This window comes from Colossoma macropomum, unplaced genomic scaffold (genome assembly GCF_904425465.1).
Source record: "Colossoma macropomum unplaced genomic scaffold, Colossoma_macropomum, whole genome shotgun sequence".
NCBI lineage: Eukaryota > Metazoa > Chordata > Actinopteri > Characiformes > Serrasalmidae > Colossoma > Colossoma macropomum.
Genome location: NW_023494785.1, coordinates 42,486,414 through 42,500,341, shown reverse-complemented (window position 1 = coordinate 42,500,341; position 13,928 = coordinate 42,486,414). Strand labels below are relative to the sequence as shown.

Here is a 13,928-nt window from a genome sequence, read left to right as displayed (position 1 = left end):
ATAATCTCATTGATGTTGTTATTATTGTTAGTATAGTATATTTATACTGTTTAAAAATGTAATTATTTAGTAACAACCTTAGGTCCTTTTAAGGGGTTAACAGCTCTACAAGCAGGGAAAATAAAACGAGTGACGGTGAGAAAGGATGAGAAACTCCTAGGAGGAAATGAATAAAGGGGTAAAGAGATGATGGTAAATGATATCAAATGGGTTTAGGATTAAAAACTAAAGCTAAAGAATCAGAAGTTCAGATGAATAATGGACCTTCTGGAGGAGAGAGGGATGAGCAGCAGATTGATGCAATCAATCAAGTGAGATGGAGGAGGAATGATGGAGAGGCTGAAGAACGAGGGATGGAGGGATGCAGTGAAGAGGAGAGGAGAACAGGAGAAAGGGGTGAGGCCCTCTAGATCCACAGTAGCCAGATACACTTGTCTTTTTGACGACCCTGGAAAAAAAGGAAATAAACATTTGTCATGAGCTGAGTCTCCATTTGGGTCGGGGGGTTTTTCAACGTCCAGTATTTGTCCCTCTCTTTCTTTTCTACAGGTTAGGGGGAAATCTGTAAATAGTGCAGGTCCACTCTTACTGCCCAGCTGTCACTATCCAGATGTTAGAAAGATTGATAAATATCCATCTGAAGTACAGCTACACTGCTCCACTGATCAGAGGGCTACACTCCTTTCCATGGTTACAGTATACTCATTTCCATGGTTACGCTACACTCATTTCCATGGTGACGGTATACTCATTTCCATAGTCATGGTACACCCATGTCCATGGTTACGGTATACTAATTTCCTTGGTTACGGTATACTCATTTCCATTGCTATGTTACATTTATTTCCATGGTTACGGTATACTCACTTCCATAGTCATGCTGCACCCATTTCAATGGTTACACTACACTCATTTCCGTGGTTACGGTATACTCATTTCCATTGCTATGCTACACCTATTTCCATGGTTACGGTATACTCATTTCCATTGCTATGCTACACCTATTTCTATGGTTACGGTATACTCAGTTCCATTGCTATGCTACACCTATTTCCATGGTTACGGTATACTCATTTCCATTGCTATGCTACACCTATTTCCATGGTTACGGTATACTCATTTCCATTGCTATGCCACACCTATTTCTATGGTTACGGTATACTCAGTTCCATTGCTATGCTACACCTATTTCCGTGGTTACGGTATACTCACTTCCATAGTCATTCTGCACCCATTTCAATGGTTACACTACACTCATTTCCATGGTTACGGTATACTCATTTCCATTGCTATGCTACACCTATTTCTATGGTTACGGTATACTCATTTCCATTGCTATGCCACACCTATTTCTATGGTTACGGTATACTCAGTTCCATTGCTATGCTACACCTATTTCCATGGTTACGGTATACTCATTTCCATTGCTATGCTACACCTATTTCCATGGTTACGGTATACTCATTTCCATTGCTATGCTACACCTATTTCAATGGTTACGGTATACTCATTTCCATTGCTATGCTACACCTATTTCCATGGTTACGGTATACTCATTTCCATTGCTATGCTACACCTATTTCAATGGTTACGGTATACTCATTTCCATTGCTATGCTACACCTATTTCAATGGTTACGGTATACTCATTTCCATTGCTATGCTACACCTATTTCAATGGTTACGGTATACTCATTTCCATTGCTATGCTACACCTATTTCAATGGTTACGGTATACTCATTTCCATTGCTATGCTACACCTATTTCAATGGTTACGGTATACTCACTTCCATAGTCATGCTGCATCCATTTCCACAGTGACAGTATACTCATTTCTATGCTTACAGTGTATTCATTTCCATTGCTATGCTACACCTGTTTCTATGGTTACGGTATACTAATTTCCATGGTTACGGTATACTCATTTCCATTGCTATGCTACACCTGTTTCTATGGTTACGGTATACTAATTTCCATGGTTACGGTATACTCATTTCCATTGCTATGCTACACCTGTTTCTAAGGTTACGGTATACTAATTTCCATGGTTACGGTATACTAATTTCCATGGTTGCGGTATACTCATCTCCATAGCCATGCTTCACTCATTTCAATGGTTACACTACATGGTTATGATAGACCTATGTCTGTAGTTTCCATGGTCATGCAAGACACAGTTCCATGGTTATGCCAGGAGTTCCACTATGCTGACAGTTTCAATGGTTACAGTATACTTACTTTCACATTTACACTATATCCATATATATATATATATATATATATATATATATATATATATATATATATATCTGTAAAGTAGACAAAGAAAGGAGACATATATCATTTTATGAGAAGACAATTCATTCTGTTAAAGCTAACGTCAGTAACAGTACACTTTTGTGGCTGCATTAGCAAATAAGCAGTTCAATGGGTTGACTTAGTTTGCTAACGTTAGCCTGCACCAATGATAAACTAGCTCTTACGGCTAATGTTAGCTAAATAACCCGCATGGTCTGTACTTTACTGAAGTATTTCCATTTTGGGTGACTTTTTACTTTCACTCCACTACATTTCAAAGTCAAATATCTCACTTTTTACTCCACTACATTATGAGAAATCTGTCGCTCCTTTTGGTTTATGTGTGTATAAAAACGTAACGTCAAAACGAAAGAAGCTTCAAGCAAGAACACCAATCAGGACACAGCGCACTTAGTTTTGAGCTTGTTTTGAACTGTTGGTCATACCGACCCAGTGCAGCACACGGTTCAACGTCAGTGCAGCAGCGTAAACGTTTAGGAGAGTCTATTCAACATAAATGATGAACTAACCTAACTTTGTGTAAACAGACCACAATATAGAAATATGTACACATATGCAGTTGTGACTGACGTGTCTTTTTTCTGAATTTATACAAACACTATTTCATTTTATAGTAAATTAGTTTTGGCTAGTTTATGTTTATGAACAGAGACCTACAGATGCAGTTTAGTAGGAAACTCATCTGTGAATCTGAGTTTAAAGTTTTTATTAAACTTAAACTTGTAACTAAGTTCAAATAAATCTTAGACTGAAACTTTGCTTGTTTGTAAAAAATGATTTCAGAGCCACTCAGTTCTACCTGATGGAAACTGTTTGCCTTCAGTGTTTTGTGCTTATGATCATTTTAATAGACATCAGTGTCACTAATTAATGACTCTATTAAAAGACTGGTTTACCAAGAGTGACACTGGAGTATTCTCACCTAAAATGAGTTAATGAAGTGAGTCTTATTACAAAAATGATAATAGGACATCAGAGCCATAATTAATCTTTTAGTACTTTCACTTTTGATACTTAAGTACATTTGAAGACAAATACTTTTGGACTTTTACTCAAGTGGAGGTCTAAAGGGAGGAGCTTCTACTTTTACTGGAGTAATATTTTACCTTGGGTATCTCTACTTTAACTCAAGTACATGGTCTGTGTACTTCGTCCACCACTGGTGTCTGGGGGGGGGTTAATGTATCAGAAGGGGTCAGAGACCCCCCAGTTCAGATTTCTTTGTGGGAGAGCAAAAGATAAAACCAAGCAAGCACTTCAATCCTCCCTATTTTACCACCATACACAAGTTATTTTCATAACTAATCTAGCCAAAGAGCTGAAGGCCTTATACTTGGAAAATGCATCAGGAGCCAAAAATATCCTTACCTTATCCCATTCACCTATTTTTACAAAGCCCATTGCCGGTCAGGCTGCATATGGTAGATTAATATGGGTCAGGCGGTGCCCGCCCTCCGCATTACAGCTGGCTGACCCGCCCCTACGGCCTAACTCTAAATACTAATACTCCTTTAGCCCTGCACGTTTGATGTGAGCCATTTGTGGGGCATATAAATACCTGCACATTACTCGCGGTACAGGAGGGCAAGGTGCTTGCATGTGTCAGTAATTCTTAAACCAAGATGAGACGAGGGCTGATTTATGGAGGATTATGTGACTTGACAGACGAGACAAGAGTAACACAAGAGAGAGAGGGAGCGAGAGAGGGAGAAAGTGAGAGAGAGTGAGAGAGAGGGGGGGGTGTTAATTCGTTTGTGACTTGCTGACTGACAGGGAGGCTAAAGTCATTAGCAAGGAGAGACGGAATCATGACCTTGTTCACCAACACACACACATCCGGGAATGTTTTGGTCTGTCGCTTATTGAGAACATCCACTGGAAAAATTATCTGTGGAACGCAGCTACAATTATACTGAATACATAAGCAACAGAAAACATGAAAATCTTTTGGAATAAAGACACAAAGCACAAGCTGCACTCTTTTACACCCTCCTAGGAAAACAAGCATAGCTGCTCACCACTAAAACCATATCGCTGTTGTCAGAGGAAAACCTTGTACCTCCAAAATGGTAACTTTACAGGAGAAGAAAAAAACCTACTTTACTTTTAATGTAAGTCAATGGAACCAGACTTTTTTCCAAGTCATTTTGGGCCGTTTCTTTTGGTCCATTCATCATGAAATTTACACACAATGTAAAGAGCAACAGGTATTTTCAAATTATGTCAAAAACTGAAAAACGACAAAAATGGAGATACAAGGTTTTCCTCCGACAGCAGCGATATGTTGTGTTTTGGATGCTGGTATGCTGGCAAAACTAGCATGGCCATGCTGGCTGACCAGCTAAACCAGCACCAGCTTAAGCCAGCATGGAATTCAGTGTGGCATGTAAGCTAATCTACAAACCTTCCCAGATGCAAAAGTCAAAGAAGGCCATCAAAACAAAACAAGAAAGAAGAGCATTCTCCATCACAGCCTAAAATGAACCCACGAGGAACATCTGAGCAGATAATGTAGCCCTGAAGTCAGTTCAGCAGGAGAAGAGCTTAGCAATACTGGCTAATTCTCACTCTGAGCTTAAATTTGTTTGTTTTCATTCATTTTTTTAGGTAACGCATTCTTCCACCTGCTAAAAATGAAACGAAATTCCTACGTGATAAGCTAAACAGCAAAACAGAGCCATTGAAGAACCATCCTTTTAAAGTGTATACAGTAGATTTCTTAGAATCCACCATCTATTAGCACAGTAAGTGAAGTCTGTTAGACTCTATTCTTGTCTAAAATAAAACGTGAGCTGAATCCACACGACAGAACGCCATTTAGCCCCATTCACCCCATTTGCCACCGCCCCGGGCCAGTGTGCTCACTGCCCCCTAGTGTGTGTGTTCACTAGCATGTACGTGGTGTTTCACTGCACAGATGGGTTAAATGCAGAGGTGAAATTTCCCCGTTGTGGGACAAATAAGGGTCACTTAATCTTAACAATCTCAGCTAGTTTGCCAACAAGTTAGACAAATCTGCTGTGAATTCATAGCCAGCCAACGTCTATTAGCCAAATCTGAAACTAAACTTTAAAAACTGCAGATAGTTAGCCAACTATGAAACCAGCTGTGACTCATATCCAGTGCTAATTGCAGCTAATTAGCTAAATCAGAAACAGGCTGTGAGCGCTGATAATTCAAATTAAGCTATTTAGACAGCAATAGCTAATTAGACAACTATGAAAGTGATAATTCATATCAGTGCTAACAATCACAAAAACAACGGTCTGTCAGTTAACCTGTACAAACTATACTGTAGTCCCTGTTAAAAAAAGTCCGTAAGAACCATTAGTATTAAAACCTGATGGTTTTGCTTCCTAATGGGAACTGCTTTAATGGTTACCCCAGAGAGCATCAGACTCCTGTAGAACACCTAGAACAACACGTAGAACAACCAGGAGCTGAATGAAATAAAACCCAAAAAAGAATGACCTATATATATATATATATCTGTTGTTGGAAGAAAACCTCGTATCTCCATTTTTGTCGTTTCATGATGAATGGACCAAAAGAAACGACCCAAAATGACTTGGAAAAAAGTCTGGTTCCATTGACTTACATTAAAAGTAAAGTAGGTTTTTCCTTTTCCTGTACCATTTTGGAGATACGAGGTCTTCTTCTGACAACAGCGATTTATATATATATATATACATATATATGTGTAGTAAAGAACATCTATATAGAACCTTTTATAGCACCAAATGGATTCTGCTATTGTTACAAGCTTGACATCGTAACAATAGAAGAATGCTTTTTGGTGCTGTATAGAAAAATAAACAACACATTCTCCGTCGATCTGAAGAACCATTTCATGATGCAAAGAACCATTTACGCATGCAAAGGTGTCGATCTAGAACTCATGGTTCTAAACAAAACCATTGAAGAACCATCTTTTTTAAGTGTATGCAGTACAACTTTTTAGAATTCATCGTCTACTAGCACAAGTGAATCTGTTAGTCTGTTTTTTGCCTGAAATATTGTCTAAAATAAAGTGTGCGCTGAGTCCACACAAAGAATGAAATAAAACTAAAAAAAGAATCAGTCATGGAATAAATAAATATACATTTACAGTAAATAACACTTGTAAAATACACTGTAATATGTTTAATTGTATACTTGAATACATTATTTATACTGCAATGCATTCTCAAATACAGGTGGAAATATATTTTCTAAAAAAATGCATTTTGACAGTCGTATGCAAAAGTTTGGTCACCCCCGATTAAACGACATGCTTGTGTTGATTTTCTGAGTGTGAATAAGTGAACACGTCCTCTAATGAGAACACACTTCTGCACACAGTAATGCTGTTACTGCTGAATTATTTTGCTGAATTTTAACATTTTATCAAGTGTGGCCTGTTCAAAAGTTATGGCACGTTTGATCTGTTCTGTCCCCCATTTGTCCATGTTAAACTCACAACAAACAGAAACCGTGGGCTAAAATTAGCAGAAGAATGTCGTATTTAAGCGTGTTCTCGGTAGAGGACCGTCTTAAATTCCTTTTACTTAGAAAATCAGCAACACGTCATAGAACCTGGGGCGCCAAAACTTTTGCACACGGCTATATGTCAAATTACATTTTTTTTTAAGCAAACATACATTTCCACCTACATCTGAGAATATATTGCAATATAAATAATATAGTCAGATACACCTTTGAATACCTTTGATGTCCTACACAAAACTGCTTAGGAAGAATTTAGTCCAGTAATTTTAACCAGTATATTAATACGTATACTTTAGTGGCATTAATTGGGTCAACTTCAGATGTTGGCACATATTCTAAAAATATACTTTAGAAATATATTTCAAACAAATTGTTTTTCCTTGTGAGAAGGAAGTAAACGTTAATGGTTAAAATGGAAGTGAGGGAAAAGCAGATTACTCACTAATATACTCGCGAGGAAGTGAACAAGCAGATGGAACTGGTTAAATACTCGCCTTTGTTTTCTGCATTAAGACCGACTGTGTTACGAGTGCAGTGCAGTGTTAGAGCAGCAGTCACAGTGAAAGCAGACCGTACCTGATCCCTGGCTCAGCGAATCTGTGAGGATCAAATATATGAGAGTCCGCAGAAAGAGGGAGAGAGCGAGCGAGAGAGAGCGTGTGAGCTGTGAGAGGGAGGGTCTGGGGGTCTGGGGGGTCCAGAGCTGGGCATAGAGAGAAATAGTAAAAACAAAACAATATGGATACTAAATTTGCTTGTAAACGTGTAAATATGAACAGAGGTTTATGTTGTTTTTTTTATTCGTTCCACTTTAGATGCAGTAAATCTTTAATTGTGCAGAGAAAATGATGACAGAGCGTCAAACTGCGCACATACGACTGTCTGTGTGAGAACTTTCTATTTTAGACAAGCACCTGTTAATGACATTAAGAGAGAGAGGAAAGAGGGAGGGGGGGGAGAGGGAGAGGGGGGGAGAGAGAGAGAGAGAGCGAGAGAGGGGGGGAGAGGGAGAGAGGGAGAGGGAGAGAGAGAGAGAGGGAGAGAGAGAGAGAGAGAGAAAGAGAGCGAGAGAGAGAGAGAGAGAGAGAGGAAGGGAGGGGGAAGTGGGGAGAGAGAAAGGAGGAGAGAGAGAAAGTGAGGGGGAAGGGGGGAGAGGGGGCGAGACAGAGAGAGAGAGAGAAAGTGAGGGGGAAAGAGATGGGGAGAGAGAAAGTGAGGGAGAGAGAGAGAAAGAAAGAAGGGGAGGAGAGAGAGAGAGAAAGAAGGGGAGGAGAGAGAAAGTGAGGGAGAGAAAAAGAGAAAGAAGGGGAGGAGACAGAGAAGGGGAGGAGAGAGAGAAAAAGAAGGGAAGAGAGAGAAAGAAAAGGTGAGAGAGGGAGAGAAAGATGGGGAGGAGAGAGAAAGTGAGGGAGAGAGAAAGAAGGGGAAGTGAGGAGAGAGAAAGAAGGGGAGGAGAGAGAAAGTGAGGGAGAGAGAAAGAAGGGGAAGTGAGGAGAGAGAAAGAAGGGGAGGAGAGAGAAAGTGAGGGAGAGAGAGAAAGAAGGGGAGGAGAGAGAGAGAAAGTGAGGGGGGAGAGAGAGAAAAAGGGGAGGAGAGAGAAAGTGAGGGGGGAGAGAGAGAGAAAGTGAGGAAGAGAGAGAGAGAGAAAAAAGGGGAGGAGAGAGAGAGAGAGAAAGAGAGAGAGAGAAAGAAGGGGAGAAGAGAGAGAGAAAGAGAGAGAGAGAAAGAAGGGGAGAAGAGAGAGAGAGAGAGAAAGAAGGGGAGAAGAGAGAGAGAGAGTGAGGGAGGGAGGGATAGAGAGAAAGTGAGAAATAAAATGCTGTCCCACATTTTCATGCCCCTACTGAATCACAGTCAGATCCCAGTGTTTTGAAGTAAACGTGTCCCGAAGTCTGAAAAACCATGTAGAACATTAAAAATGATCAACAGTAACTTTTTGTGTTTTAATGAAAAACCTGATGATTTTCTGTGTGAACAGCTGTTCAAAGCTGTGCTCATGTTCTGGCTGCATTTCTGAGCTCAAAATGAGCTAAAACTGTTACTCCTGAAATATCTGGTCAAGTTTCAATTGTGTTGAGATTGTTTTGGTAGTGACAAAATGGAAGGTTCAATCAGTGATTTTAATAAAATAAAGTAATAATAATAATTCTAATAATGATCAAGCAATAATTAAGGTACAGGGTCACTCAGAGCAGAATTTTAGTCTAGTCAAGTTAAAAGACCCAAATATTTCTTCAACTCTGACTTTGAGCCAGTTCAGTAGAATAATCGATACAGTTCCAATTTTGAGAACGTTTTTGTTTATTACAAGATATTAACAACCTGATGACTTACATTTTGTTGAAGTGGCAGGTGGGGGCTTCCTGAATTGTTCATAACCTCAGGACCTACTTCAGTACTAGCTGGAATCTAAAGACAGTTCACAGCTTGAAGTGATTATGTGTGTGTTTATATATACACATACACACACACACACACACACATATATATATATATATATATATACATATATATATATCGCTGCTGTCGGAACCTCGTATCTCACAAATAATAACTTTACAGGTGAAGGAAAAAACCTAATTTATGAAATTACATACAATGTAAAGGTCAACAGGTTTTTCCAAATAGTGTAAAAAACTGAAAAACGTCAAAAATAGAGATACAAGGTTTTCTTCTGACAACAGCGAGATATATATATATATATATATATATATATATATATATATATATATATATATATATATATATATATATATATATATATAAGCTGTCCAAAGACAACTATGTATCTCCATTTTTGTTGATTTTTATTTTCTACATACTTTGAGAATGATAGCTGTCCTTTACATTGTATGAAAATGAATGTCATCATGAATGGACCAATAGAAATAATCACTTGGAATAAACCTTCTTTACATTAACTTGCATTAAAAGCTAAGATTTGGAGATATGTTTTTCTTTGGACAGCAACTACATACACACACACACATATATATATATATATATATATATATATATATAGATAGATAGATAGATAGATACAAAGCAATTTCACCGAAAACAGGAAAGGCTCGTACTTTCATGAACCAAATATATGGAATGGTTTCATAAACTAAATAAATATATAAACCTGATTTAGTTCAGCCATGTTGTTTACGTTGATTTATGTTCAGGACACTACAAAAGATCAGGTACACACAAACACAGTCATATGCAAAAGGTCTGATCACCCTCAGTCAAGTTACAGCTGATTTTCTAAGTGAAAATAAGTTAACACATCCTCCACAGGGGACCCACTTAAATATGGCTTTTTTCGCAAACATTAGTGCACAATTTGTATTTATTTGCTGAATTTGATATTTTGTAACACATAACTTTTGCACAAGCCACATTTTGTTTTACACCCCTCCCTTTCCCAAATATGCTGAATTCAGAAAATAAATACAAATTGTGCACTAAAACTAGCAAAAAAAAAAAGACTGAATTTAATATTTTGGAAAATATAAAACATATCAGTAAATGTGACAGAACTTTTGCAAAAGCCACATTTTATTTGCTCCCTTCTAAAATATGTTAACTATATACATTTAAAAATGTAGAGGATGTTTTAACTTACTTTCACTTGGAAAATAAACAAAAAACGTCATTTGACCGGGGGTGCCCAGACTTATGTTGCATACAAACAAATCCAAATGATAATTTGTTATCTGCTAATGATAACCAATACATCCAGCAAAGGGATCAATGTTTACTACTTTAATAATGACACAATCTTATTCTTAAAACATATTAAGTGAATTAGTAGCTCATTCTTAACTCATAATTATGATGGTCTTATTATAAGATAGCATAATTATGAGACAGTATCTTGCATTTACCTTACTATGTCATTAAGAGGTACTATCCAGTAATTGTTATCTTTAAGCAATAGAACATGAGGGAGTGATGATCTACGGCCAAACGTGTAGTCTGATCTTCAGAGTCTGACCAAATCGGTCTGAGCCATAAAACTGCCGCAATATCAAGTTCAGCTCAGTTTTGTCAGTTTTTGCCAGATCAGTATTAATGTTGTTTTGTTCCAGCCAGTCTGTAAAGCATCTTACAGCCCATTTAGTTTGGCGAATGGTGTTGTGTTCATTTCTGGCTGATTCCAGGTTGTTTAGGTTCTTCTGTCACAGCTGCCGACTGAAAAGCTGCTCAGTGGTGATGACAGTTTGGGAATTTAGTGTCGTCTCATCTTCAGAGTCTGACCAAATCGGCTGTCGGTCAAATGTGATCTTAAAAGTGTCCATTTTCTGTTTGTGGCAAAGTAAGAAGTAAAAACGTTCAAATGGTTTGAGCGTCTCCTACAGCTGTCAAAGTCGTTGCTTAGCAACGGCGTCTCAGCGGAGTGATACAGTGTTTGTGAAAAATGCTTCTTAAACAATCAGCTTGCATGACCGGAACTAACTGTTGTATAATTGCTGTTATATAGCAAAAATCACAATGGAAATAAGTCTTAGACTATACAACAATTAGTACCTTGTAATGATGTCTTCTTTGGTATTTTATGAATTATGAGATTCTCTCACTCATAATAATGAAATACTCTTTACTACAATCGGTAGGTTAACGTTTTGTTTTTTATTATGAATTTGAGAAATCACATTCTCAGAAAAACAAAGCAAAACAAAAACACAACTGAAAATATTCAAATACTAACCGCCCCACCCCTGTCGCACATTCTCGGGTGAATAGCTTAACTACGCTTTGCTGTGAGCAGTATAGACTGATGGTGCTAACAAAGCCAAAGTTAGCTTGTTAGCGCCGGCCTGTGACCTTCACACACGGACAACAATGAGATGAGATGTTTAAGCAGGAAACACATTCGAACGCTTCGACTTTATTACGTCAAATGATTCTACTGGTCCTCGTACAGCGGCATCGTATTAAATCAACTCGATCAGCTTATTACAGTTTTAAAAAAACAGCAGTGGACAGTCGAATACAGAATGTATAAAAAAGGAAAAGAAAAGAAAAGAAAGACACGTTCATATATTTTTTTCCTCTGGGTACAAATTTGGTTAGATCAGGTCAGGACATATCAGCTTGCAAGAAAAAGAGGGATGGGAGAGAAAAAGAGGCAGACATTTCATTCTGGATAGGAAAACAAGGGAAAAGAAATGAACACAGACACAATCCTATAAAAACATACGCAGTAGCCTGTTTGTGTATTGAGACTTTTTTTTTTTAACATAAACAGAGAAAATCACTGTTAATTGTCCTATTTGCTCTCCTTACACAGTCGGTTCATTCTAACATTACAGTTTTCAATCCATTTCAGACTTGACCGGTTTCCTCTTTGGTGGTGTTGCTTTCAAAAATCAGGAGCTCTAATTAATAAGGGGGTCGATTTCAATACAGTACTGAAACAATTCATTTCTGCCGTATTAAAACTCTGGTTTGAGCGTCTCTCAATTGCTGTCACCAGCCATGTTTACATGCAGCCTAATAATCCGACTAATAGCTCAATCGGAATAGAACACGTCAATGTATACACTTCAAATCGGAATAGTCTAGTCCAATTGAGGCCATTCGCAATACAGTTTCTATCCGATTGAATAGGTGGGTAATCCTATAAATAATCTGTTAAATAGAAGAATAATAACCATGTAAACGCCTGTATCTGATTACATTCCCTATCGGAAAGCTTAAGTCCGTTCTGATCATGTTCATCGCATCATAGTGAAAGTTCATATCGTTCAACATGGCGGAGCAGAAACTGGTCTGCAGAGGAGACGAAGTTTATGCTCTGATCTTTAAAAGCCGGCGGTGGGACGGACGTCCAGCTTATGTGTCTCAGAACACGATGTCTTCCTCTCGGCCTTCTTTAATAAGGACATGTGAAGGACGTTTTCCTGAGTCTGACATCATTTTAAAGCGATTAAAAACACAAGCGCTGCTCACTGCTGCTCATCTCACTCTGACTGGACTCAAGTGATGCTGGTTGTCATGGTAACGTCTACACTAAGTGGTTCTCTATGCATGCGCGTAATTGTGGATCTGATTACTGGTAGTGAGCATGTAAACAGAGATTTTCATCAGATTGTTGAGCAGAGTGAGCATAAACACCTCAGTCTTAATCTGTAATTGGAATGTCTTCAATCGGATTGGCAAAAATCTTTGCATGTAAACACAGCCAGAGTCAGTGATCAAAACTAGGCATCTGAGTGCAGCCTATGAGAATCAAGTGGGTGGGAAGGGGTGTGGCTTACATTATAGACACACCCACATCAAAATGCTAGGACTTTTGTTCTCAAGTCGTTCATGAACGTTTGTTAGAGGGCAGTGCTGCAGGCGATACTGGAGAACATAACACACATATACTGTGCAAAAGACAGAGACCCTTCATCTGCTTAATATCCAGTCAAACAGCCAATAATTACAAGGTATTCATTTTTCAGCAGATATATCTTGAACAAGAAAGGAAAAAAATCAAAGGAAGTGAAAAAAAAAATTCTAAAATTGGAGAAAACTGATTAAATGCTCCAGAGAAAATGTGCCCCCTAACAACCACCTGGAAGAGCTGGCAGACCCCAAAACTGCCCCCATCAGATAAACAGCTCTTAAAGCTTTCATCTCTGAGAGAGAGGAGAAAATCAAGCTGCTTCAGATCTGAAAACAACCACAGGTGTTTCTGTCCATCCTTCCACTGTGAGAAGACGACTCAGCGCTATGGGTCTGAAAGGATGTGTAGCTGTCAAGAAGAACCTCACTGAGAAAAGGAGACGGACACATCAAACAAAGAAGCTGAACAATGGACTGACCGCCCCAGAGTCCAGACCTCAACATCACTGAATGTGTTCGATTACTTCAGAAAATGATCAACCAGCTTCTAAGACTGAACTCTGGAGGTGTGTCTGCAGATTTACTTGAGAAGCTCAAAGTGAGTGAAAGGAATGGAAGCTGGAATAAAGGTAAAGAAAGTCATACTGAATACTGAAAAAGTTGACGTTATATTTAGCTGGCGTAATTTTCTCATAGTTTTTCCCTTTTTTCCTGACACTGAAACATGAACAACTCTTACTTAATGGCTGTTAGGACTGGAAAATAAATATATGACTTCTGCATATTCTCTGGCT

The 13,928-nt window shown here is 38.4% G+C and overlaps 1 long non-coding RNA gene across 1 annotated transcript; it reads right to left on the bottom strand.

Annotated features, from left to right (window-relative positions):
• Positions 1-8: 8 nt before the first annotated feature.
• Positions 9-7,358, bottom strand: LOC118825200. The gene is made up of 3 exons (XR_005008643.1): positions 7,250-7,358; positions 265-448; positions 9-156 (listed from the first exon to the last, which is right to left on the bottom strand). It is a non-coding gene; the product is annotated as an uncharacterized LOC118825200 (long non-coding RNA).
• Positions 7,359-13,928: the final 6,570 nt, after the last annotated feature.